Source organism: Chiloscyllium punctatum, chromosome 48 (assembly GCF_047496795.1).
Source record: "Chiloscyllium punctatum isolate Juve2018m chromosome 48, sChiPun1.3, whole genome shotgun sequence".
NCBI classification, from domain to species: domain Eukaryota; kingdom Metazoa; phylum Chordata; class Chondrichthyes; order Orectolobiformes; family Hemiscylliidae; genus Chiloscyllium; species Chiloscyllium punctatum.
In genome coordinates this window covers 48,530,205-48,555,010 of record NC_092786.1, presented here as the reverse complement: position 1 = coordinate 48,555,010, position 24,806 = coordinate 48,530,205, and the positions used below count along the sequence as shown (strand labels likewise).

Genomic DNA, 24,806 nt, shown 5'->3' with positions numbered 1-24,806 from the left:
CTCAAGCTGCTGAGTGGCTGGGGAAAGTCTTGCCCTGCATTTGGTTTTCTGAAAGATACACACTTTTAGAACAAATATCTGTATTAAATTCATTGGAAGTATTAATTTCCAGCAGCTTTAAAGGCTCCAATTGGCCTTTAGCAGTAAGAATCGAGGATTTAATGTTGACACTACCATTAATTCTAGGATTAGATGATTTGGTCCATATGTTCAAGTTGGGCTTTTCAGGAGTAAAGCTTGGAAATAGCTCTACAAGAAAACTTTGGAAGAAATTTGGAACTCACAAAGGGCAGTGGGTAAGGGTTGGAAGTGGCCTAGTGGTTTTATCACAGGACTGTCAACACAGAGACCCAGGTAATAATGATCTGTGGACCTGGATTTCTATCCTGCCATGGTAGATGTTAGAATTCTGAATTCAATAATAAAAATTCTGGGATTACGAGTCTAATGATGACTACAAAACCATTGCTAATTGTTGGAAAAACCCGTCACTAAAGACCTTTAGGGAATGAGACTCTCAACCTTACTTGTGATTGGTCTACACGTGACTCCAGACCCACAACAATGTGGTTGCCTCTTAACTGCCCTCTGGATGGTAATAAATGCTGGAAGTTTGAGTTACAAAGAAAGACTGGATAGGCTGGGACCTTTTTCACTGGCACAGGATGCTGAGCGGTGATTGCACAGAAGTTTATAATGCTTACCGTGAATGAATATAAAAAAATAGGTCAAGCAAACCCTCAATTTGAGATTAATAAACTTTTATCCATTGGAAGTTTTAAAGCATATGGGCCAAAGGTGGTTATTTGAAATTGTTTGTCATTATACCATTGAATGACAGAACAGTCTTAAATGACTTAAAAGCCCTCTCCTGTTCCAATAGCTGTTCATAAATACTATTTGGGGATGTTGGAAATCAATAGAAACAACATCACGATGCCTGAGCTAACAAGAGAATGTTTTCACTGTGTAACAATAAACAACAGAGCTCATTTTGAACTCCTGACTGGAGAGTGTGTGTGACTAGAACGATGTACAGGAGCAACCAGGACTCAGGTAAATCGATGCTGTTTCCAGCAAAAGGTGACAGAGAGTAAATTCCAAGGTTGTGGTGGGAAATCCAAGCCTCTAGAAAACTGATCGTTGCTATGCTGCAGCTTCCAGGGAGCGCATTGAAAAGCCTGACTGGTTTCCTGACACATTTACCCAGTGGTTTAGTGCAGTAGACACCCTGTTAAGGGGTGGACGCAAATTCCAGGACAGTCTTATGTGCGTCATGGCATGCCAAAAATGGCCTTTTATGACTGATTTCCAGGGATCCTCATATACCATCAAAAAAGTGAGGTTAAAATGAGTGCTCGATGGGAGCAGAGCAGGAACAATTCATCTGCTGACCTTTGAACAGAAAACAAAAAATGCCAGAAATATTATTCAGCTATAGAGGGTTTAGAAGAGATTTACCAGGATGTTGCTGGGTATGGAAGTTTGAGTTACAAAGACTGGATAGGCTGGGACCTTTTTCACTGGAGCACAGGATGCTGAGCAGTGATTGCACGGAAGTTTATAAAATCATGAGGGGTAAAGATAGAATTAATAGTAATGTCTTTTCCCTAGGATGGGGGATTTCAAGACTGGGAGCACATTTTTAGGTGAGAGGAGAGAGATTTTAAAAAGTCATGAGGGACAAATATTTTACACAGAGGGTGGTCCACATGTGGAATGAACTTCCTGAGGAAGCAGTGGATGTGGGTACAATTACAATGTTTAAAATTCACTTGTCTAAGTACGTGTGGGATACGGGCCAGGAGTGGGTAAGTGGGATTAGTTTAGTTTAGGATTATTTGGGATTATGGACTGGTTGGAGTGAAGGGGTTGGTTGTATACTGTATGACTCTATAAATACTCAGCAACTCAGACAGCATTTGAAGGGAGAGAAACATAGTTAGGTTGATAGCATTTAATTGGAACTGGTCAACTTTGATCTTGGCACCATACTTGGGAATGATGAATGTGAAAATTTGGGAACTGTGCAAAGTTTTGGTCTCCTTCTCTAAATCAGGAGTGATTTGCTTAAAGGTTCACAAGGTTGGTATCTGATTTCAGAGGCACGTCTTAGGTGTAATGCTTGCAGGATAGACACACAATCTCTGGAATTTAGCAGTTTAAAAGATAATGGCACAGCAAAGAATAATATTCTTATAAAATTTGTCAGAGAAGTTGTATTTCTAAACAAGAGAGTCTAGAATTCATGGTTGCAGCAGCAGTGTAAGACAAACATTCATCAGCAAGGGTTAAGAATCAGTGAATTCTCTCTCCGAGAGGAAGGTTGGACAATCAGTCAATGAATGCGTTGAAAATGAATTGAATAGATTACTGGCAAAAAGGAAATTCTCAAAGGTAGATTTGAGGCACATCAGCCTTAGCTTAGTGAAAAACAACAGTTTCATTGGCCAATAGTCTTCAGCCTGCTTCTACTTTTAATATTATGTTTTAAAATTTATGCTATGCAGCATTCCCCTTCAATTCTCCAACAGGATCTGAATCACTCTCAAATTGGACTATTTTGAATTGAACATAAGGGTCCAAGTTGCATATGCTCTTGGTTATCATCATCACACTGTCTTGCCCAATTACACAAGGGGCTAATGTATTAACTGTTCCTATTGATGGAAGTCACTGGGTCAATAGGAGCATTCTAATTGAAGAACTGTGGGCACAATCTCAGTGTGTTTTATTTTTCAAAATCATGATCCATCAAAGGGAGGCCTGATCTATATCAATCCATTTTGATTGGAATGCAGGATTAACTGGGAAAAAAATCCAACTGCAGACTTCAGACAAACTTTGGTACAAAATGCACTGGAAGCCTTAGAGAATGGTTGAGATTCTGTTGTGTTCCAAAGTGAAATGTTATCTTTTTATGCATGTTACATTTAGACACAAGAGTTAAATATTATTATTTTTGAAAACAAAGGTTTGTAAGAACAACTTGAAAATGCAGACTGTGACTTAATACTGACTGATTCTGCTTTTCTTATAGGTCCAATGCTTGCTTATTACTTAAGACACCCCATGGTTCAAGGTTCATTTCCTAACCATCCCATCACCACAGTTCAATGAACCAATCTCTAACTCACAATTGAATAACAACATGAGTTTCAGCCAGAGAAAATGGTACCATAAATATTTTTCAATGCTACTCATTTAGGCCACTGTTGGAATATTGCATGCAATTCTGGTCTCCTTCTTATTGGAAAGATGTTGTGAAACTTGAAAGGATCAGAAAAGATTTACAAGGATGTTGCCAGGGTTGGAGGATTTGAGCTATAGAGAGAGGTTGAATAGGCAAGGGCAGTTTTCCCTGGAGCATCGGAGACTGAGGGTGACTTTATAGAGGTCTATAAAATCATGAGGGATATGGATAGGATAAATAGACAAAGTCTTTTCCCTGGGGAGGGGGAGTCCAGAACTAGAGGGCATAGGTTTAGGGTGAGAGGGCAAAGATATACAAGAGACTTAAGGGGCAACTTTTTCACTCAGAGGGTGGTACGTGTATGGAATGAGCTGCCAGAGGAAGTGGTGGAGGCTAGTACAATTGCAACATTTAAAAGGCATCTGGATGGGTATATGAATAGGAAGGGTTTGGAGGGAGATGGGTCAGGTGCTGGCAGGTGGAACTAGATTGGGTTGGGATATCTGGTCGGCATGGATGAGTTGGACCAAAGGGTCTGTTTCCATGCTGTACATCTCTATGACTCTATGACATCATATATTCTAATTTGGTCCATTTACAAAGAACTCTGTCATTGCTCTCTGGGCCCAGACACTAACATTGAGATTGTTCTTGTAAAGCAGATGTGTTGCTGATAAGAGTAAATTTTTCATTTGAATTCCCATGACCCAAATATTGCTTACATTGGAGAATTCCAGTGCAAACCATCCAAACCTCTACAGGCAGATTTTCAAGAGTATGTCTAGTCTTCAGGGGAACATGGGATTATTGTCATGTCATTGGGTATAATTGTTAACTCTTCGCCAATGCTTATTACAATGAAAACAGCAGAGGTCTTTGCTTAAGTACCTCAGAAAGTTATCTGGAGATGTAATGAATGGATCCCTCACAACATCAGAAATAATTTGTGACTGGCAAAATGGATCCCTCAGAGTGAACTACTCAGGCACCCAAAAACAAAGTTTTATTGCCCTTATTGGCACAAATGGCACTTATGAAGCTGTATGTTATAGGGTAACAATAATTGATGTACCTCTGCTTTTTTGCAGGTTTGACAATTTGTTTCGGCTTGAAACCTGATGTAATGCAGATGTGTTTCATATCTCAACCATGGAGTCAACAGATCTATTGCAGGCACTTAATGAAGTTATAAATAACACCATTGAGAGTGTGATGCTGGGAAAGCACACTAGGTCAGGCAGCAATCAAGGAGCAGGAGAATCCATGTTTCAGGCATGAGACCGGTCATCAGGAATGAGGCTTGTGACCTCAGAGGATGGAGAGATAAATGAGAGGGGGGCTGGGGGGGAAGGTAGCTGAGAGTGCAATATGTTGTTGAAGGTGGGGGTGATGGTGATAGGTTGGAGAGGAAGATGGAACGGGTTGGTAGGAAGGAAAATGGATAGGTAGGACAGGTCAGGAGGGCAGTGCCAAGTTGGAAGGTGGGATCTGGGATAAGGTGAGGGGAGGGGAAATGAGGAAACCGGTGAAATCCACATTAATCCCATGTGGATGGAGGGTCCCAAGGTAGAAGCTGAGGCGTTCTTCCTCCAGGTATCAGATGGTTAGGGTTTGACGATGGAGGATGCCCAGGACCTGCATGTCCAAGGCGGTGTGGGAGGAGGAGTTAAAATGTTTGGCTATTGAGCAGTGGGGTTGCTTTGTGTGTGTGTTCCAGTGATGTTCTCTGAAGTGTTCTGCAAGTAGGTGTCCTGTCTCCCCAATGTAGAGATCTCCGCACTGGGAGTAAGGGATATAGTAAATGACATGTGTGGAGGTGCAGGTAAATTTCTGGCAGACGTGGAAGGCTCTTTTGGGGCCTTGGACGGAGATGAGGGGGAGTTGTGGGCACAGGTTTTGCAATTCGTGCGGCACGAGGGAGAGAGAGTTGGTGGGGTCATGAACCTGACAAAAGAGTCACGGAGGAAATGGTATTTATAGAACACAGATAGGGATGGGGAGGAAATACATCCTTGGTGGTGGGGTCTGTTTGTATGTGGCGGAAATGGCGGCAGATGATAAATGTATCTGGAGGTTGGTGGGTGGAAGCTGAGCACTAGGTATTTTCTGTCCTTGTTGCGATTGGAGGGGTGGGGTTCAAGGGTGGAGGAGCAGGAAGTGAATACAACGCACTGCAGGGCATCATCGACCACGTGGGAGGGAAATTGCGGTCTCTATGAAGGAGGCCATCTTGTGTGTACTGTGGTGGAATTGGTCCTCCTAGGAGCAGATGCAGCAGAGGCAGAGGAATTGGGAATAAAGGATAGCATTTTTACAGGAGGGACGGTGGAAGGAGGTGTGGAGTCGGTCACCATTGATGGAGATGGAGAGGTCCTGGAAGGGGAGGGAGGTGTCCAAGATGGTCCAGGTGAACTTAAGGTCGGGGTGGAAAATGTTGGTGAAGTTGATGAACTGTTCAACCTCCTGGTGGGAGTACGAAGTGGTGCTGATACAGTCATCAATGTAGCAGAGGAAAAGGTGGGGAATCGTGCTGGTGTAGATGCGGAAGGTAGACTGTTCCTTATAACTAACACCTCCAACCACGAGAACATGCACAAACCCTCTGCTCTCCACAGAGACCAACCCAAGACTCCAGTGGAGAGAGCCATTTTCTGGACTGAGTGCGTTGCCTGAAACAAAGGGGCAGCATATTTATGCTCATAGTCTTACCAACTCCCCTGACACGTTTATTATTGTGTAGATGTGATGATCTTCCTGGTGTCTTTGTTCCTCATGCTTACAGAGCAGACAGTCCTACTATTGAAAAAGCTTTGCAACCCCTCTTGGATTAAAAAAGCTAAACACTCAGTAAGATTTATACTTTAGCTGGCAAAGAAAATCTTTGAATTATTTCACTTTGCTAATAAATCCTTTATTCCAGTATCCAATGCATTTATTTCTAGATATTAAAAATTAAACGCATAATTTGGTGAGGAATCACTGGAATAGCATACTGGTCAATACTAATCAGTATGAGCAGGTAAAAAGGGTGAAATTTTATTTGTATGCCAAATTTAATGAAAAGATCAACATGTTTTAGAAGCATTATTCATAACAAATCAAAATATTAGCTGACTTACTTCACTTTTGTCTGCAGCAGGATTTTTTTATCTACTTGTTTTATCCCTCAAGTTTAATGAAGTGTTAAGTTATACAATTCTACTGAAATCTGGGAAAAATGAAGGTGACCATTATAAGAATAATGTGATCTTACAAAATGTTGTTGTGAAGACAAAGATTATTCTACACTTAGCATTGGTTTCTCATTATTGGAGTGAGTTCACCCTCATCAATGCTAAGTGAAGATTCATATTTCTTAACCCACAACAACAATGTTCTTGTCCCAATTGATTTCAAAGGGCTGTTAATGAAACAATCAAAATATTAGTAAAGAATTTGTCATTCTCACAAGGAAGTAGATTTTCAGGCTCTTAGGATTTGTCAACTTTCCATGAATTTCAACAATGATTTTTGTTTACTTATATTAATTTTGTTCCCAGTTAGCTATTTTTGTCTTCTTCTATGAAGGCTGGTTTAAGTAGCTGTTTAATTGCTCTATTGTTCATGTATGTCCATTCTAAATTCTACCAATCCAGACTGCAAAAGACCTACATTTGTCTTCACTTTATTTTCATTTTTACATTCATTTAAGTTTTTACAGTCCACAATTACGTTCCTTATGTTTCCTTTCATACTTTACTTTCCCCATCTGCTCGATCTCTTGGTCCTCCATTGTTGATTGTTAATATTGCTCACAATCCTCAGACTCGCTATTTTTCCTGGAAAGTTTACATATCTCCTCTTTGGATCTTATACTAACCTTAATTTCTTCTGTTAGCTAAGGTTGGATTATTTTTATTGTTGTACTTTGTGTACCAGCAAGAATTTGTTGTTATAATTTTAATAAATGCATTCATTCTTTATATATTAGCAAACATTTATCCACCAGCAAGCCTTTCAGTGACACAATTTGTTACGGCGGACTCATGCCTTTGTAGTTTATCTTGTTTTAGATTTAGGATCCTAGTTTTGGATTGGACTTTGTATCCCAATGAAGAATTTTATCATGTTATTGTTATTGCTTCCTAAAGTACTTCACCCAAGATTTCAATTAACCCCTTCTCATTGCTGAATGGATTCTGTTCCTTCATTGGTTTCTCAACATGTTGGTCTAAAAGACCATCTTGTGCACACTCCAGAAATTCATCTACTAACATATTATAAAAGTGGTTTGTCCTGGTTATCTAGTAGATTTGAGTTACTTATGATTACTGTCATGACCTTGTTGCATGCATATCTAATTTCTTGTTTAATACCATCCTCCACCTTATCATTACTTTGTGGAGACTGTATAGAAAACATCCACTAATGTTTCCACCCCTATTGCCTCTCAGCTCCTCCTATACAGTTTCTACATCTAAATTTTCTGAGCCAAAATCCTCTCTCACTATTGCACTGATTTCATGCTTTATTTTCAACATGACTCTACCTCCCTTTCTTTACTGTCTGTCCTTCCTAAATATAGAATAGCTGACTAGCATTTTCACTCTGTCTGGTAGTTTACTGATCCACAGACCGCAATCAATCAGGATAGGCAACGGCACCTCTTCCATGACAATCCTTAACACTGGTGCCCTGCATATTTAGCCCCTTACTGTACTCCCTGTACATGCATAACTGCGTGGCCAAATTTTACCTGAACTCCATTGACAGGTTTGCCGATGTCACCACTGTTGGAGGCCAGATATCATACAATCACCAGACAGAATATAGGAAAGAGATAGAGTGTTTGATGGCATGGTGTAAAGATAACAATTTCTCCCTCAATGTCAGCAAGATGAAAGAGCTAATCATTGAATTCAGGAAACAAGGAGAAGGGCATTCCGATACATCAGCAGAGCTGAGGTGGAGATGGTTGACAATATCAAGTTCCTCAGAATGACGATCACCAGCAATCTGTCCAGGATCACCCACATTGATGCAACAATCAAGAAGGCACAACAATGCCTCTTCTTCCTCTAAGAAAGGCTAAGGAAATTCAGCATGTCCAGAAGGACTCTCATCAACTTTTATAGATGCACCATAGAAAGCATTCTACCTGAATACACCATGGCTTGGTACAGCAACTGCTCTGTCCAGGACTGAAAGAAACTACAGTGAGTTGTGAACCCAACCCAGTCTATCATGCAAACCAAACTTCCACCCATTGACTCCTCCCACACATTTTGCTGCCTTGGAAAGACCCCTCCTAGCCCGGTTATGATCTCTTCCAATCTCTTCTGTTAGGCAGAAGATGCAAAAGCTGAAACACAGCTGCCCAATGCAAAGGCCAAGACCAAAAGGGAACGCATGAGAACCAGTAATCAGGGAATAAGCCGATGTTCTGAAGAGTAGAACGTTGATAAAAGGTGTGGGAAACTCTGGAGTCAAGCCACCAGATGGCTAAGACCTATCTCCTGTTGTGTCAGAAGGGTCAAATGTACTTTGCTTATCATACCTCAGACTTTGAGGGATTAGAACAGGAATTCAGTGAAAGCTGGACCCCAAACTCAGTCAGCTGCCATATCCTTGACAAGCAAGAGAGAGTTGAGAGTGTTGTGCTGGGAAAGCACAACCAGTCAGGCAGCATCCAAGGAGCAGGAAGAGCTCTTCCCGATGAAGAGCTTATGCTCGAAACGTTGACTCTCCTGCTCCTCGGATGCTGCTTGACCGGCTGTGCTTTTCCAGCACCGCACTCTCAACTCTGATCTCCAGCATCTGCAGTCCTCACTTTCTCCCAAGCAAGAGAGTGGCAAGGATTCAAAGATTCGGTCAGGGCGCCAGTGTAAAAGCAGTTGGCTACAGAGTCAGGGACCTGTAGCTTGGCAAGGAGCCAGAAATTAGGTCAGGGACCCAGAGTAAAAGAAGGCTGAACCTTATTCCATTGTCAGATTCATAGAGTAAAAGCACTGGGGTTAACACGTGCCTGGGTATTAAATCAGTCGAAACGTCTGTATTGGAATAATGACAACTAAAGAGCAGGAGACATGGTTTACGTTGATCCACAAGCTCATTGTGAAACAGTGGGTCTGTGGAAGATCAGTTTGACAGTTTCCTGAGAGGGCCAGGGGGCCTGGGAGAAGTTGTGGAAGGAAAGCACTAAAGGTATAGTAAAGGATGGAGTGAGAAAGGAGGCTGCAATAGCAAGTGATACAACTGAAATGAAGAGTTTGCATCAGGCTGTCAGAATCCTGCAGGGGGGGAGAAAGCTGCAGCTGACAGCAACATTGAAGCATTGACCAACGAGGCAGTGGACAGGTGGGTACAGTATAGAGGATATGTTACCTGGTTGGAGGATCATAAAATAGGATAGACAGCTTGGGTCATCAGAAAGAAAGGGCAGGATTATTCAGACAACAAAACCAGCAGCAAATCACCCAACTGCGAGACCTGGGGAACATCTACAAAGTGGAATACGGGCAGTATACCAGCTGGCTAATATGATACAGCAAGGAAAAGCTGTAGAACATACAAAATGCTTAAGGAAAATTGAGCAAGGGAAAGCGAAGCTAAAAGCAAAGCAGGGATAATTCATGCTTTTTGGACAGAAAGGGCACCCTGACTCGGATGCTCTCAATGAGGGAGTCTGGCAGCATAGGTAAGAGACAGGTCATAGAGACAAATATGACCCAACTCCAGAATTTGAATCCAACATCTCATCTGCATCCCCTGAAAAGTGCACTGTTCCCAATAAACTTGCCAAAGAACCCCTTAGTTACTATTAGATCCAGCACAGAGGAGAACACTGAAAATTCCTGCGCTCCCTACAATACAGCATGCCCTTTAATGTCAGTCATGCTGAGGGATATGATGAAAGGGCAGCCAGCTTTGAAACCGGGTGATCAAGTAGAATTTTTCCACTGAATGCACCAGATCCAGGTAGAACAGGGGTTACGTAATGAGAAAAGGAACCTTGAATTGCTAGCCTGTGACTGTAGTGTAGGATGAGCTCTTCCCCGAATACTCAAACACTGGTAGAGGGACTCTAGAGGGACTCTGAGAACAGCCATTAAGGGTACAATGGGATTCGATCAGAATGATTGGCTGAAGATCTTCACAAAGCCTCACGGAGGAAGGAAGAAGACTGCACAAACTTTACAGCTCACTTGTTTACTGGTTTCAATGCTGTCTGTGGACCAGGTCTTGAATGGGAGAACCGAGAGGAAGGAAAGTTGATTTGGCTAAGAATTCTGATTTTCCAAAACTTACAGCAGTCAGCATGGGACCCAATGATAATGCTCACACAGAAGCATGGCTCCTATGTCAGACGGCTCAGAGATGGGAAAGGGAAATGTAGGAGACATCAAAAAGAAAAGCAATTCATTGGATGACCTCAATAGCCTGGAGGAACAAGGGGTAGACCAGAGCTGTCCCAAGCAGCTCAGGACTGTGCAGAATGACAGGGCAGGTCGAGGTGGTGTTTCCTAGCTTGTATGTGGCAAGGTAGGACACTTTACCCAGGAATGCCCTCAACAGGGTACCAAGAAGGTACCACACCCTCCTAGAAGGGCCAGACACACAAGAGCCCATTAACACAGTTAACATAGAATCTGGAAATCCAGGCTCCAAATCCACCCTCTAGCCTGATGAATGGTTAATTTTGGTACTAAGAACCCTAACGGGTCCTTTTAACCTGCAATTAAAAGGTGGAAGTGATATTGTTGGGGAGATCTTAACATTGACAAGGTCGATGATTCCAAAAAAATTATTATTGACGCTCCTGTTATGCAGTGAGAGCCAATGGTTTGGTGTTGATATGCAGGACCCAAAGTGGGGTGTGAGAGACGGGACAGTTAATCTTCCTGTAAATATGGGGGCACAAAGTACAGAATTGGCAGTCGTGGAGTTCGTGGTAGAACAACTGGAGATTTTTCGGGAAAAAGGCAGTGATCTGTTCAGAGAGTATACTTAAAACAGCTATTCATGGCAAAAACATTCTAGAGAAAGTTACAGCCGACTGTAAGACCACACCACCCAAAGGTAAAAGAACTGGCTAGGGAAGGAGCACACTGTGAGATGAATTGGCATGAAGGGGCAGGACAGACAGAAGAGGTTAAAGCTGCCAAGCTCGTGAGAGATTTAGGGCCAGTATTGTGTTGGCACATAGACTAAGGTCGGCAAGACAAACTCAGAAGTTTCTGTGGGACAAATGTGAGATCCTGGGGAATGAAATTTAGAGGACATGGTGATGCATAAGAGTGTTCTAGCCCAGAACCTTTCTGTCCCCACAGTGTCCTGAGCTCTATCTGATCATTGAAAAATTGAGTCCTTCAGGCTACAAATTACAGTTGGAAATAGGCAAACAGGGATGGTCTATGAATCAGCTCAAACTGTTCAAGCGACAACCCATACATTGACACTCAGCCCATGTACATGTTGATGTCCTCAAGCAGGAGACTTGGGCTGATGATGACCTGAGAATTGAACCAGTGTATCCCCCCTCCTCCCCCAACTGACAGGGCACCCAATCCAACCCCTCAGAGCTTTTCCCTCATATCTCCCCTGAGATATTCACCTTAACAGATTTCCCCACGAGGGAGGAGGAGGAGGGGGAGGAAGAAGGAGAAGTGGGGGTGGGGGTCACTGATATCAAATTAGCCCATTCCATTTGTAGTCAAGATTAGAGTGGTGCTGGAAAAGCACAGCAGGTCAGGCAGCATCTGAGGAGCAGGAAAATCGACGTTTTGGGGTCTCTTGCACAGTCCAGAGAACATCAGGACCAAGAAGCAGGAACCTTGGGAGTAGGAGGAACAGACTCAACTTCAGTTTGACCATCTGTAATCAGGGTAGTATACACTTTTCAACATCTTACGCTCCCAAAGCAGACATTAAATTAATGTGTGGACGTAGACATTTGAGAACTGTAAGGTTACTTGGAATATTAGAAGTTTTGTAAAGTTGTATATGTACCTATCTTGTATTTCAATGATAATATATCTCATGGTAAAGATAACAAAAAAATGCTGGAAATCACAGTGGGTCAGGTAGCATACTTGGAGAGAGAGCAAGCTAATGTTTTGAGTCCAGATGATTCTTCATCTGGACCTCTGATGAAGTCATGTAATTTACAAACATTAGCTTGCTCTTTCCTCACGGAGGCTGCCTGATCTATTGTGATTCCCAGCATTTCTTTTTGTTTTCCGTAGATTCCATCATTTGCAGTAATTTGCTCCTACCTGTTTCATGGTAAACCATGCATGCATTATTGGTGTACAACGAGTCCCAGTAAGTAAGCAGATCAGATCATGAGGAAACAAAGCTTACAATTCCCACCAGAAGCAATTTTCCCACAAATATTTTAGCATTTCCAATTAGCAATCCTGATCAGTCTTACTCTAAATTGACTGAATACCTATTTTGTTAATGTTGGTGGAAATTGTTACTCTACATGTTGTCCATGTGCTAATATACATTGGAAATCTCTGTGAAAATTTCCAATGATGTGTTAATTCTACAGGTGCTAATGTCGCAGAAAAAATATCCATATCAAGTTATACCTCTGCCATGGCAACAGATTGATCCTTGCCAAACACAGTCTATTTCATAATCAGAAAGTCAAATAGACTTTGGATTGATCAGTTGTAATAACGTAAGTATACTTTTATATTTGTTGAACTCTCAGCTATCGGGAATACTAATATTGTACAGAACTCCTTTTGGTCTTCATCAGTAAGTGAAACATCATAAATTCTTGATGCAACAGTTTAATCAATTGCAAGTTAAAATTAGTTTCTTTTGTGGTGAACAGTCAATTGCAAATCTGAAATGCGGAAGTGCGTTTCTTTTCTAAACTACATTATGACAGAGATCTAAAATCTAATTGTCAAAAATCCTCTTGGGATTCTCCTTTAGATTGGGAAAACTGTGCATGTTACTCCATCTTTAAGGAAGTTTTAAGGGGGAAGCCAGAAAATGGTAGATTGGTTGGACTAACATCCATTATCAGAAAATGAGTAACTTACAATGTACAGAAAACTCAGTGGGAGCTCCACTCATTGTTATATGAGTGTAAGGATTACAGAGGATTGGTGGGGACCTTCTAAAAACAGGAGCACAGAGATAGGCTACTTCACCCACAGCTCAGAGAAGGGGTTACAGACAGGGCATCAGTGTCAATGGAAGCCACATCATGGAGAGTTTGTGGAATATAAGATTAAAAACGGACTGAAACTGGCAGTTGTCACAAACCATCCAGCTTGTCCTGACAGCAACTCAGTCCATGGAATATGCTTACATTTAAACCCCAGGCAAAATCCTGTTTGACAACATCCGTCATGAACTGATGCCTGTCTCAGTGGATAAAACAGAAGCTCAGCTGCCTGAGTTCTGCCCTTCCCTCGACCTGACTGGGAGAGTCCTGGGTCTGGGAATAGAGAAGCACGAAGGCAAGCCTCAAACTGCCCTGAGTATTCCCATTTAAAAGAGACCTGATCAAGTAAATCCCCATGTGTACTGCAAACGACTACTAAGCCACTGTACTCAGAAATGACCTGGATAGCTAGTTAAAAGAAGCCAATTAAATCGGAGGGGTCTCTTGCACAGTCCAGAGAACATCAGGACCAAGAAGCAGGAACCTTGGGAGTAGGAAGAACAGACTCAACTTCAGTTTGACCATCTGTAATCAGGGTAGTATACACTTTTCAACATCTTACGCTCCCAAAGCAGACATTAAATTAATGTGTGGACGTAGACATTTGAGAACTGTAAGGTTACTTGGAATATTAGAGGTTTTGTAAAGTTGTATATGTACCTATCTTGTATTTCAATGATAATATATCTCATGGTAAAGATAACAAAAAATGCTGGAAATCACAGTGGGTCAGGTAGCATACTTGGAGAGAGAGCAAGTTTTGAGTCCAGATGATTCTTCATCTGGACCTCTGATGAAGTCATGTAATTTACAAACATTAGCTTGCTCTCTCCTCACGGAGGCTGCCTGATCTATTGTGATTCCCAGCATTTCTTTTTGTTTTCCGTAGATTCCATCATTTGCAGTAATTTGCTCCTACCTGTTTCATGGTAAACCATGCATGCATTATTGGTGTACAACGAGTCCCAGTAAGTAAGCAGATCAGATCATGAGGAAACAAAGCTTACAATTCCCACCAGAAGCAATTTTCCCACAAATATTTTAGCATTTCCAATTAGCAATCTTGATCAGTCTTACTCTAAATTGACTGAATACCTATTTTGTTAATGTTGGTGGAAATTGTTACTCTACATGTTGTCCATGTGCTAATATACATTGGAAATCTCTGTGAAAATTTCCAATGATGGGTTAATTCTACAGGTGCTAATGACGCAGAAAAAATATCCATATCAAGTTATACCTCTGCCATGGCAACAGATTGATCCTTGCCAAACACAGTCTATTTCATAATCAGAAAGTCAAATAGACTTTGGATTGATCAGTTGTAATAACGTAAGTATACTTTTATATTCGTTGAACTCTCAGCTATCGGGAATACTAATATTGTACAGAACTCCTTTTGGTCTTCATCAGTAAGTGAAACATCATAAATTCTTGATGCAACAGTTTAATCAATTGCAAGTTAAAATTAGTTTCTTTTGTGGTGAACAGTCAATTGCAAATCTGAAATGCGGAAGTGCGTTTCTTTTCTAAACTACGTTATGACAGAGATCTAAAATCTAATTGTCAAAAATTCTCTTGGAACTGTTCCTTTAGATTGGGAAAACTGTGCATGTTACTCCATCTTTAAGGAGGTTTTGAGGGGGAAGCCAGAAAATGATAGATTGGTTGGACTAACATCCATGATCAGAAAATGAGCAACTCACAATGATGGGCAGCATGGTGGCACAGTGGTTAGCACTGCTGCCTCACAGCGCCAGAGACCCGGGTTCAATACCCGCTCAGGCGACTGTCTGTATGGAGTTTGCACATTCTCCTCCGGGTGCTCTGGTTTCCTCCTACAGTCCAAAAATGTGCAGGTTAGGTGAATTAGCCATGCTAAATTGCGTGCGCTTTGGTGGGTCGGTGTAGACTCATTGGCCTGAAGGGCCTGTTTCCACATTGTAAGTAATCTAATCTAAGTAAACGTTATAATGAAAGCTAAAATGACATCGATCAGCCTCGGATTTATGGTAGATGTTCTCCAAGGCAGACTTTGGGACATGCAACAGTGCAGAGTTACCGACCAGATGCTGTTAGCTATGATCACTATGCATGAGGACAGCCTCACCCGGGATCTTGGGCTCGTCTCATGACTATACACTCACACACAGAGTCATGCACATGGACACATACACACACCCATGCACACAGACTCTCTCTCATACAGACACACACATGCACTCACTCACACTCACACTCTCTCAGAGGCATAAATGTCCTCACACACATTGCAAACTGTTTCTCAAGCACACATACTGTCACACACTGTCACACACATATCGTGCCTCACCCTCACATTCCTTCTCAGACACACACCCTCTCTCAACATGCGCCCAAACACACACACACACCTTTATTCTGATAAAAGCTGAAGTTATCTTGGAGCAGTGACTTGAAAATAAATTCTGGGATTTCCATATTAATTGAAATCTGTACCTACATTCTAACTGTTTAAAGAGTTAATAGCCATCTAATTTTGTTCAATACATTTGCAAAACTTGTATGAACCCTTTATCTTTTGAAATAAATTTGGTGTCCGATGTATTCTTTCTCACTGGCTACCTGAGGGAGGAGCTGGGGCTCCAAACATTTGTGGTTTCAAATAAACCTGTCAGACTATAACCTGGTGCTGTGATTTTTTTTTGCTTTTTAGCTGATCATTGTGAGTTAGCTTGGATATCTGATAGGATAATTTAAAGACTCAACTATAATAGTGACAAAGAAATACCAATGCACCTTATTTATATTGACTTTTGAGTCCCTTATGAAGAGCTAAATTGGAGCACATTGAATTCTGAAGTTGGTTGAAGAATGGAAGATAGAGATTACTAAAAATGGACAGGTACTCTCATTAGCAAACTCTGAGAAAGGAAGCTGAGCTGGGAATTCAATTACAGGGTACTGGATGGCCGCAGCCACCCCATTTATCTGCAGCTCCCCTTACACCCACTCCCAGTCCTGAAGAAGGGATACACCCGAAGCATCAACCTCTCAACCTACTATTGCTGCCTGGCGTGCTGTGTTCTTCCAGCTTCCTGGTATTCACCTACAGACTGTGCTTCTATAATGCCAGTTTCATTAATGTGAATTCACAATAATGTGATTGATGAATTGGGGACACTGTGTCTACATGCGAATGTTTAAAGTGTGTATTGGTTTAACACAATTCTGGCCCAATTAGTTTAAATGGTGCTGCTTTTATGCGATTTTCTTGTAAGATGGGCAGCACAACAATGGAACTACCAGGTTATAACAGGACCAATTGTACTTGTTCAATCGCAACATCAGGAAATCGATCCTCCAGTAACAAAGACTCAAAACTTAATCCTTTCTTGTGGTGATCCTTTCTGAGTACAGATATCCAAACAAATACAAGCATTTCTTGCCTTTAATCGCACATACAACTACAACATAAGACAAAACAATTTGTTTAGATGTTGTCTTGTAAAAATCATGGGGTTTGACTTCTATTGGGTTGTCACAGATACAAGATTAATCGCTCTTGATCAAAGTTGCTAGTTGCTGGCAAAACCCTTGGTGAGGGAGCTCTCAATCTGTTGTAGAATTTCAATCCTTTAAGTAGACTTTGTGAAATGCTGAATTCCATAAGCCAAGTTCTTCACAGAGGCATCTTTGGAATTCTGTACGCTAGTGAACTGCTGGCATTCAGCTGTGAAGTACATTCGAGACTGGTATTGTTTGACTTGGGGACACTTACAAAACCAAGCAACAAGTGAAACGTGGAGTTGATACAGTCCAATGATTGTCTTACTGAAGGACTAAGCAAGTTTACAAGATCCTACTTTTGATCTTACTTCTGATATTCTTTTTAAACCTAATACGTACATTCTAATCCAGTCAGAAACCTAAAACTTGGAATACATGCTGTCGGGAAATTTTCAGTGACCCAAGCAACCAGCCAGCGTTGTATTAGCACTTAGAAACACGGAAGATACAGTATTTGGATATGGAAAACAACTTTTACCACTTCTATATAATGTTTCATTAGCGTCTCATGTTTCAGGCAAATGTTTACATTGATAGTGTTTTCTGGTTCCAAACTTGTGGTTAAGCATTCGAATATAAACATGACTTGGTCTGAAAGCATTCTAGGCTGGAGAGATTTATGTCCTTTAGCAATATATCTTCAATTTTTCAACAGGATCTGGATGTCACTTGCAGTTAACATGGATTATCTTGCATGGAAGAACAGAGTCCAGTTTGCATGCATTCTTACTATCTGCTTCACCTTGTCCTGCCCAATTACCCAGGGAGCGAATATATTGGTTGTCCCGCTTGACGGAAGTCACTGGGTCAATATGAGAATTTTAATGGAAGAACTGAAACTCCGTGGGCACAACTTCACTGTGCTTTATTTCTCAGCATACTGGTACATCAAGGAGAGGCCGGATCTATATCAATCTATTGTAATCGAAATGGAAGGAGTATTGGGGAAAAATAATAGTGAAGATGTCATGAATGATATGATACAAAACATATTTGAAGCCTTACAGGATGGTTGGACGCCATGGGGCTTTATTAAGTTCCAATATGCAACAATGTATTTTATGCATGCCTGTCACCGTTGGGGGATGGACTTAAACACTGCAATTTTTGAAAACAAAAGTTTGTTAAATCAACTTGAAAATGAGCACTTTGACTTAGTACTTACTGATCCTGTATTTCCTACAGGCCCAATGCTTGCGCATTATTTAAAACTCCCCTTGGTATATAATGTGCGATGGATCACCAGTGGAGAAGCTCATTTCATCTCTGCCCCATCACCAGCTTCCTATGTTCCAATTCCGGGCTCTCAATTGACAGACAAAATGACTTTTCTCCAAAGAACACAAAATGTCATCCTAAATCTTGTTCAACGAGCAATTGCAAATTTTCTAACATATCCAATGTACAATGATTGCTGCCATCGCTATCTGGGCCCAGACACAGACGTTGAGACTGTTCTTCTCAGTGCAGATGTGTGGCTGATGAGAGTAGATTTTATATTTGATTTCCCGAGACCCACCATGCCAAATATTATTTATGTTGGAGGATTCCAGTGTAAACCATCCAAACCTCTAGAGGCAGAGTTTAAGGAGTTTGTCCAGTCCTCAGGGGAACATGGGATTATTGTCATGTCAATGGGGACCATTGTCAACTCTTTGCCAATGCATATTACAATGCAAATAGCAGAGGCTCTTGCTCAAGTACCTCAGAAGGTTATCTGGAGACACAATGGAGAGACCCCTCCCAACATTGGAAATAATACCTTACTGGCAAAATGGATCCCTCAGAATGATCTATTGGGGCACCCAAAGACACGAGCCTTCGTTGCTCATGGTGGCACCAATGGAGTTTATGAAGCCATTTATCATGGGGTGCCAGTAGTTGGTATACCTCTGTTTTATGACCAGTTTGATAATTTACTCAGACTTGAAGTCCGAGGTGCAGCAAAGGTCCTTAGCGCCGCAACCATGCAGTCAACAGATCTACTGCAGGCACTTAATGAGGTTATATATAACACATCTTATCGGGAGAACATGCAGAAACTCTCTGCTCTCCACAGAGACCAACCCGAGTCTCCAATGGAAAGAGCTATTTTCTGGGTTGAGTACGTTGCCCGACACAAAGGGGCAGCACATTTGCGCTCAGAATCTTACCGACTCCCCTGGTATGTTTACTATTGTATAGATGTGATGATTTTCCTGTTATCACTGTTCCTCATAGTTATAATGCTGACAGTCCAACTATTGAAGAAACTTTGTAATGTCACTCGGAAGAAAAAGGAAAAAACTCAGTAAGATTCATTGTTTCAAATTGTGAGCAAGTGATTGAGTTGTTTCAATTGAATTGAAAATTTTAATCAATTAACTAATCCCTGCCCTTTGCAGGTATACTGAGGCTTCCCAGGTGTATTTGTAAGGCATAAGAATGCAGGTTTGACTGTTAATAGTAGTTCTTGCTTATAGATACTCAGTGAAATGCTGCACTTTTAATATATTGGAAATCTTGATTTTCTGATCATGCAAAACTAATCATATTTGTTTACAAGCAGGAGAACCATTATTTAAATATATAGCAGAATCAGGGAACCACTTTGACTCCAGTTCATTCTTTCTCTATCTCTAATACCTAATGTTTTCCATCACAGCTCCCCTTGTGCACGAGCACATACATTTCTGCTGAGGGCATTGAAGGTGTTTGTTTCACTTGGCTTTACAGGTCAGAGCATTAAGTATAAGAGTTGCGAGGTCATGTTGCCGCTATACAGGACGTTGGTTAGGCCACTTTTGGAATACCTTTTTCTGGTCTCCCTGTTATTGGAAAGATGTTGTTAAAGTTGAAAGGATTCAGAAAATATTTCCAAGATGGGTTTAGGCTATAGGGAGAGGCTGAATAGGTAGGGTATTTTCCGGGAGCATTGGAGGCTGAGGGGAGATTTTAGAGAGGTTTATAAAATCATGAGGGCAGGATAGGGTAAATGGACAAGGTCTTTGCCACAGAGTAGGGGAGTCCAAAACTAGAGACCATAGGTTTAAAGTGACAGGGGAAAGATTTAAAAGGAACATAAGGTGCAACTTTTTCACACAGAGGGTGGTGCGTGAATGGATTTAGCTGCCAGAGGCTGGTACAATGACAACATTTAAAAGGCACCTAGATGGGTACATGTATAGGAAGGGTTGAGACAGATATGAGGCAAATGGAACTAAATTCATTTAGATTATGTTGGAGAATTGAATAGAGGCCACACAAGCCAGATTGGGTGAAATTGACAAGCTGTTTATTACAAGCGATATCGCTGGAAGAGAAGTTGACCCAGCTGACACAGAACTGACAGTCTGTCCAGGTAGATCAAAGCTCTCTTCCCTAAGCTGAGAATCAAGACAGTTTTTATAGGAATACAGTACAATGATGCTAATTAAAAATAGCGAAAATACAATGGTGTTGATTGTCAAGTAATCAAGTTACGATGGTGACAATCGCAAAGCAGTTATCAGAAGAAATGTCCTAAATGTTGATACAAGAAAGCATTCAGTAGCATCAATCAGTTCGTAACCTTCGAGGGGTAGGTGAGAGTGTCTCTTTTCTTGGCAGATGGGTGTTTCCTTGTTGCTCTCCTGTGAGCGGTATTCTGGTGCCTCTCCGTCTGACCTGAGCTTTGTGTGGCTTTGGTATCACTGGGGTACGAGATTGTCCTTAAGGCTTTGGGACGCTGTGTTGATCAAGTCCAGGTCCAGGTCCATAAGTTAACTGTACCCGAGTTCTAGTCTGTCCTACAAGAGTGTATGTCCTCCTGGAATCCACCATTTCATGTCACCTCAAGATCACATGGTTCAATAACATCAACACTCATTCTCAACTCCAGTGGATATAGGCTCAACCCGTTCAACCCTTTTTGATAATACAGGCCCTTCATTTGTATTCAATTAGTTTGTTAATCTCCTCTTATTTTCTCAAGTGAACACTCACATGCATGGCCACACAACTTTAAGCACTGCCCTGAGTTCAACCTTTTGGAAGTGCTCCAGAATGCCAGAAACGCAGCAACTAACAGGACTGATGTCCTGGCTGAGCCTATATTGAGCTGTGAGACCTCAGCTGAGATGCAGACATGAGCACAACTCGAACGATTGGCTGCACAAAGTTCCAGCTCCCCCTTCAAACTATAGACAGCACCATTATCCCACCACAGCTGTTTGGTATCATGTAGTGTATGTTTACAGCACACAATTACACTGCATGGACTTTACCCAAAACTGAGAACATTTCAAGCAGTTTAAAACTCCCAGTTTTGGAGATCAATGCCACAAGCACGTTTGGAATAGGCCTGCAACAAACACCTACAGATGAAGGGTTGATCTGAATACATCAGTGCTTCCAGCTTCCTCCAAATTCCACAGATAGTTACCTGACAAGAAGGTATGTGATACCATCAAGGAAAGATATACTGGTGTACAGTAATTGTGAATGCACATTAGTACTGTGTCCTTGTGCAAAGGTGTACGAATATGCACAGGTAATGCACTGATTTATAATATTCCATTCTAGTGAGAATATACACTCAACTTAGAGAATTTACACACACTATTTTCACATTAACCGAAGAGGTATGTTTCTGTAAACAGTCTAGATGTCATAAAGAAATAAAATATTCACTATTGATTTTTGAATCCCTTCATTTGATTTTACATCTCAGCCTTTAATGAACTGAAACGATGTTTGAAAAAAATCACTGACTTCAAATGATCTTGCCAATCGCTTGACCACGCAGGTTAGTCAAATTTCATGAAGCAACATGAAATAAACAAAACTGTGACTGAAATTACATTTTCATCAGAGGAAACTGATACTACTCAACAGGCAGGCATGGAAAGACTTCCATCCATTTTTATTTACATTTGTATAGTATATGTCACATAGTAGAGATGAAAACATCTCCTTTCCTCAACTCAGCAAGTCTGGCTTCGTCTGTGGAGAGAAAGCAGAATTAATTTTTCGGGATCATTGACCCTTCCTCAGAACCCTGGACAGTTTGTACAGTTCTGAAGCAGGCTCACGTGTTAATTCTACTTTCTGTCCACAGATGCTGCCAGACCTGCTGAGTTTTCTGAGCAATTTCAGTTTTTGATTCTGATTTCCAGCATCCGCAGTTCTTTGGTTTTTCTCCTAATATCAAGCTTGGAGACAACAAAATGAGACATGGAAACACACAAACCAGCTTATGTTCCAAGAAACTGCTTTTGGCAGAGATGTGGAGATGAACTTTTGACTGCAGAATTGGAACCAGCTAAAGCAAGTGCTCTCTGTACCTCTATTGTGAGAGAAAAGTGCCTGTGACAAAACTAATTGGACAGAAACATCAGGACACCAAGAATTGAAACAGGATGCACATTCTTCAGCACTGCTAATGGCTCAAGACCCCGACTGAGCAACTATCTTCTCAGGTTAAAATCTTACACCTCATGAACATCTTCAGAACTTTAAACTGTGTCACTTTTGTACTGGACACTAACCCTGTTCAATTTTATACTGGTGAATGTCATCATTACATCATAACCTCACCATTGCAACTTCATTATCTCTCAAAGTTGGCAAACAATAAAATTGCTTTTCTTTCACTCAAGAGAACCTTGCAATTGGCCCTTTCCTGATACAGTAAAAATTGGTTAACTACATTTCAATTCGACCGTGACTAGGCCCTGTGCTAAATATACAATATTTGATACAGAAAACTGAGGAAGTTGAAAAGTGGGGAGTCAATTCACTCTGGCTCAAAGGTAGAAAACAGAGGGTGGTGGTGGAGGGTTGTTTTTCAGACTGGAAGCCTGTGATCAGTGGAGTGCCACAAGGATCGGTGCTGGGTCCACTACTTTTCATCATTTATATAAGTGATTTAAATGTGAGCACAAGAGGTATAGTTAATAAGTTTGCAGATGACACCAAAATTGGAGGCGTAGTGGACAGCAAAGAGGGTTACCTCAGATTACAACGGAATCTTGATCAGATGGGCAATAGGTTGAGATGTGGCAGATGGAGTTTAATTTAGATAAATGTGAGGTACTCCATTTTGGGAAAGCAAATCTTAGCAGGACTTATACACTTAATGGTAAGGTTCGTGGGAGTGTTTCTGAGCAAAGAGATCTTGGAGTGCAGGTTCATAGCTCCTTGAAAGTGGAGTCGCAGGTAGATATGTTAGTGAAGAAGGCGTTTGGTATGCTTTCCTTTATTGGTCAGAGCGTTGAGTACAGGAGTTGGGAGGTCATGTTGCGGCTGTACAGGACATTGATTAGGCCACTGTTGGAATATTGCGTGCAATTGTGGTCTCCTTCCTATTGGAAAGATGTTGTAAAACTTGAAAGGGTTCAGAAAAGATTTACATGGATGTTGCCAGGGTTGGAGGATTTGAGCTATAGGGAGAGGTTGAATAGGCTGGGGCTGTTTTCCCTGGAGCATTGGAGGCCAAGGGGTGACTTTATAGAGGTTTACAAAATCATGAGGGTCATGGATAGGGTAAATATGCAAAGTCTTTTTCTTGGGTTTGGGGAGTGCAGGACTAGAGGGCATAGGCTTAGGGTGAGAGAGGGAAGGTATAAAAGAGACCTAAGGGGCAACGTTTTCACTCAGAGGGTGGTATGTGTATGGAATGAGCTGCCAGAGGAAGTGGTGGAGGCTGGTACAATTGCAATATTTAAAAGGTACCTGGATGGGTATATGAATAGGAAGGGTTTGGAGGGATATGGGCCAAATGCTGGCAGGTGGGACTAGATTGGATTGGGATATCTGGTCAGCATGGACGGCTGAAGGATCTGTTTCCGTGCTGTACATCTCTATGACTCTATGATTACTCTGGATATTGCACCCGAGAGACGGTAATGACTGCATTTCTATTTAAGGCAAAGTAACAAGAATGCAACTGTTGCACAGCACAGATGAAAAAAATTACAAAACAGATCAAACAACAGATAAAGTCACTGTACACAACTTTACAATATTTACAAAAGTCATAACTCCTTTTATTTGTTCAGTAATTGACATATATAAACCTTGTGACGTTCAAAGGTTACATGCTCAATCATGTAAACCATAATTTTGTCTCAGTTACATAAAGTTTTTGAAGTCGTACAAAAATAAAGCAGATATTCTTTTAGGTTTCCTCTGGTTTCACCTCCAAAATAATTGCAACCCAATGAACTGCTTATCCATCTGGTCGAGATTTTGATCCATCTGCTAAAGGTAAAAGATCAATGCTTAATTCCACAACTATCCCTACCCATAAGAAAATTTCTTAACAACATTTCCTGGAAGACATTAGGAAATCAACATATAAACAATTTCTCTGGAAAATACTGAGTGAATTGGCATTCTGGATTCTCAGCATATAGCCAAGAGCTTGTTCACTCTGCAACAACTGTAAATTTAGCTTTTCATATATACATGATTTATTTGCTGTTGAAATGTCTCACCTCAATATGTAACCAAGAATATCATACAGTTTTAGCAGCACTTTGTATTATTATAACAACCAGCTTTTAGGTGGCAACTGTCGGAAAAATTTCTGAAATTAAGTGATATGAAATGACATCTGCATCAAATGTGGACATGGTGTGTGAGAAGTGGGCAAAATGAACAAAAGTTTTACAAACTTCTACCTTTCCTCAACTTAATGCATACAAAAAAAAATATCAAGTTATACCACAGCCGTGGCAACAGGTGACCCGTGCCAAACAAAGTCTATTGCATAATCAGTAATTCAAATAGACTTTGGATTGATCTGTGTAATCATGCAACAGCACTTATACATTAGTTGAACTCTCAGCTATTGGGAATATTTGTATTGTACAGTACTCTATTTGTTTTTTTACTGGTAAGTGAAACTTCATAATTTCTTGATGCAACAGTTTC

The 24,806-nt window shown here is 41.1% G+C and overlaps 1 protein-coding gene and 4 pseudogenes across 1 annotated transcript in view; 4 read left to right on the top strand and 1 right to left on the bottom strand.

Annotated features, from left to right (window-relative positions):
• The window catches only part of LOC140468992 (UDP-glucuronosyltransferase 2A2 pseudogene), a 67,647-nt pseudogene that overhangs the window by 38,998 nt on the left and 3,843 nt on the right, over positions 1-24,806 (top strand).
• Positions 1,032-3,120, top strand: LOC140468826 (UDP-glucuronosyltransferase 1-2-like; annotated as a pseudogene).
• Positions 3,760-8,626, top strand: LOC140468825 (UDP-glucuronosyltransferase 2A3-like; annotated as a pseudogene).
• LOC140468991 (UDP-glucuronosyltransferase 2A1 pseudogene) lies at positions 14,591-19,208 on the top strand (annotated as a pseudogene).
• Positions 23,885-24,806, bottom strand: part of kif7 (kinesin family member 7) — a 47,453-nt gene continuing 46,531 nt past the window's right edge. Inside the window, exon 19 of the transcript XR_011955913.1 lies at positions 23,885-24,131. The gene's annotated coding sequence lies outside the window, so the exon portion shown is untranslated. The remainder of the gene's footprint in view (positions 24,132-24,806) is intronic.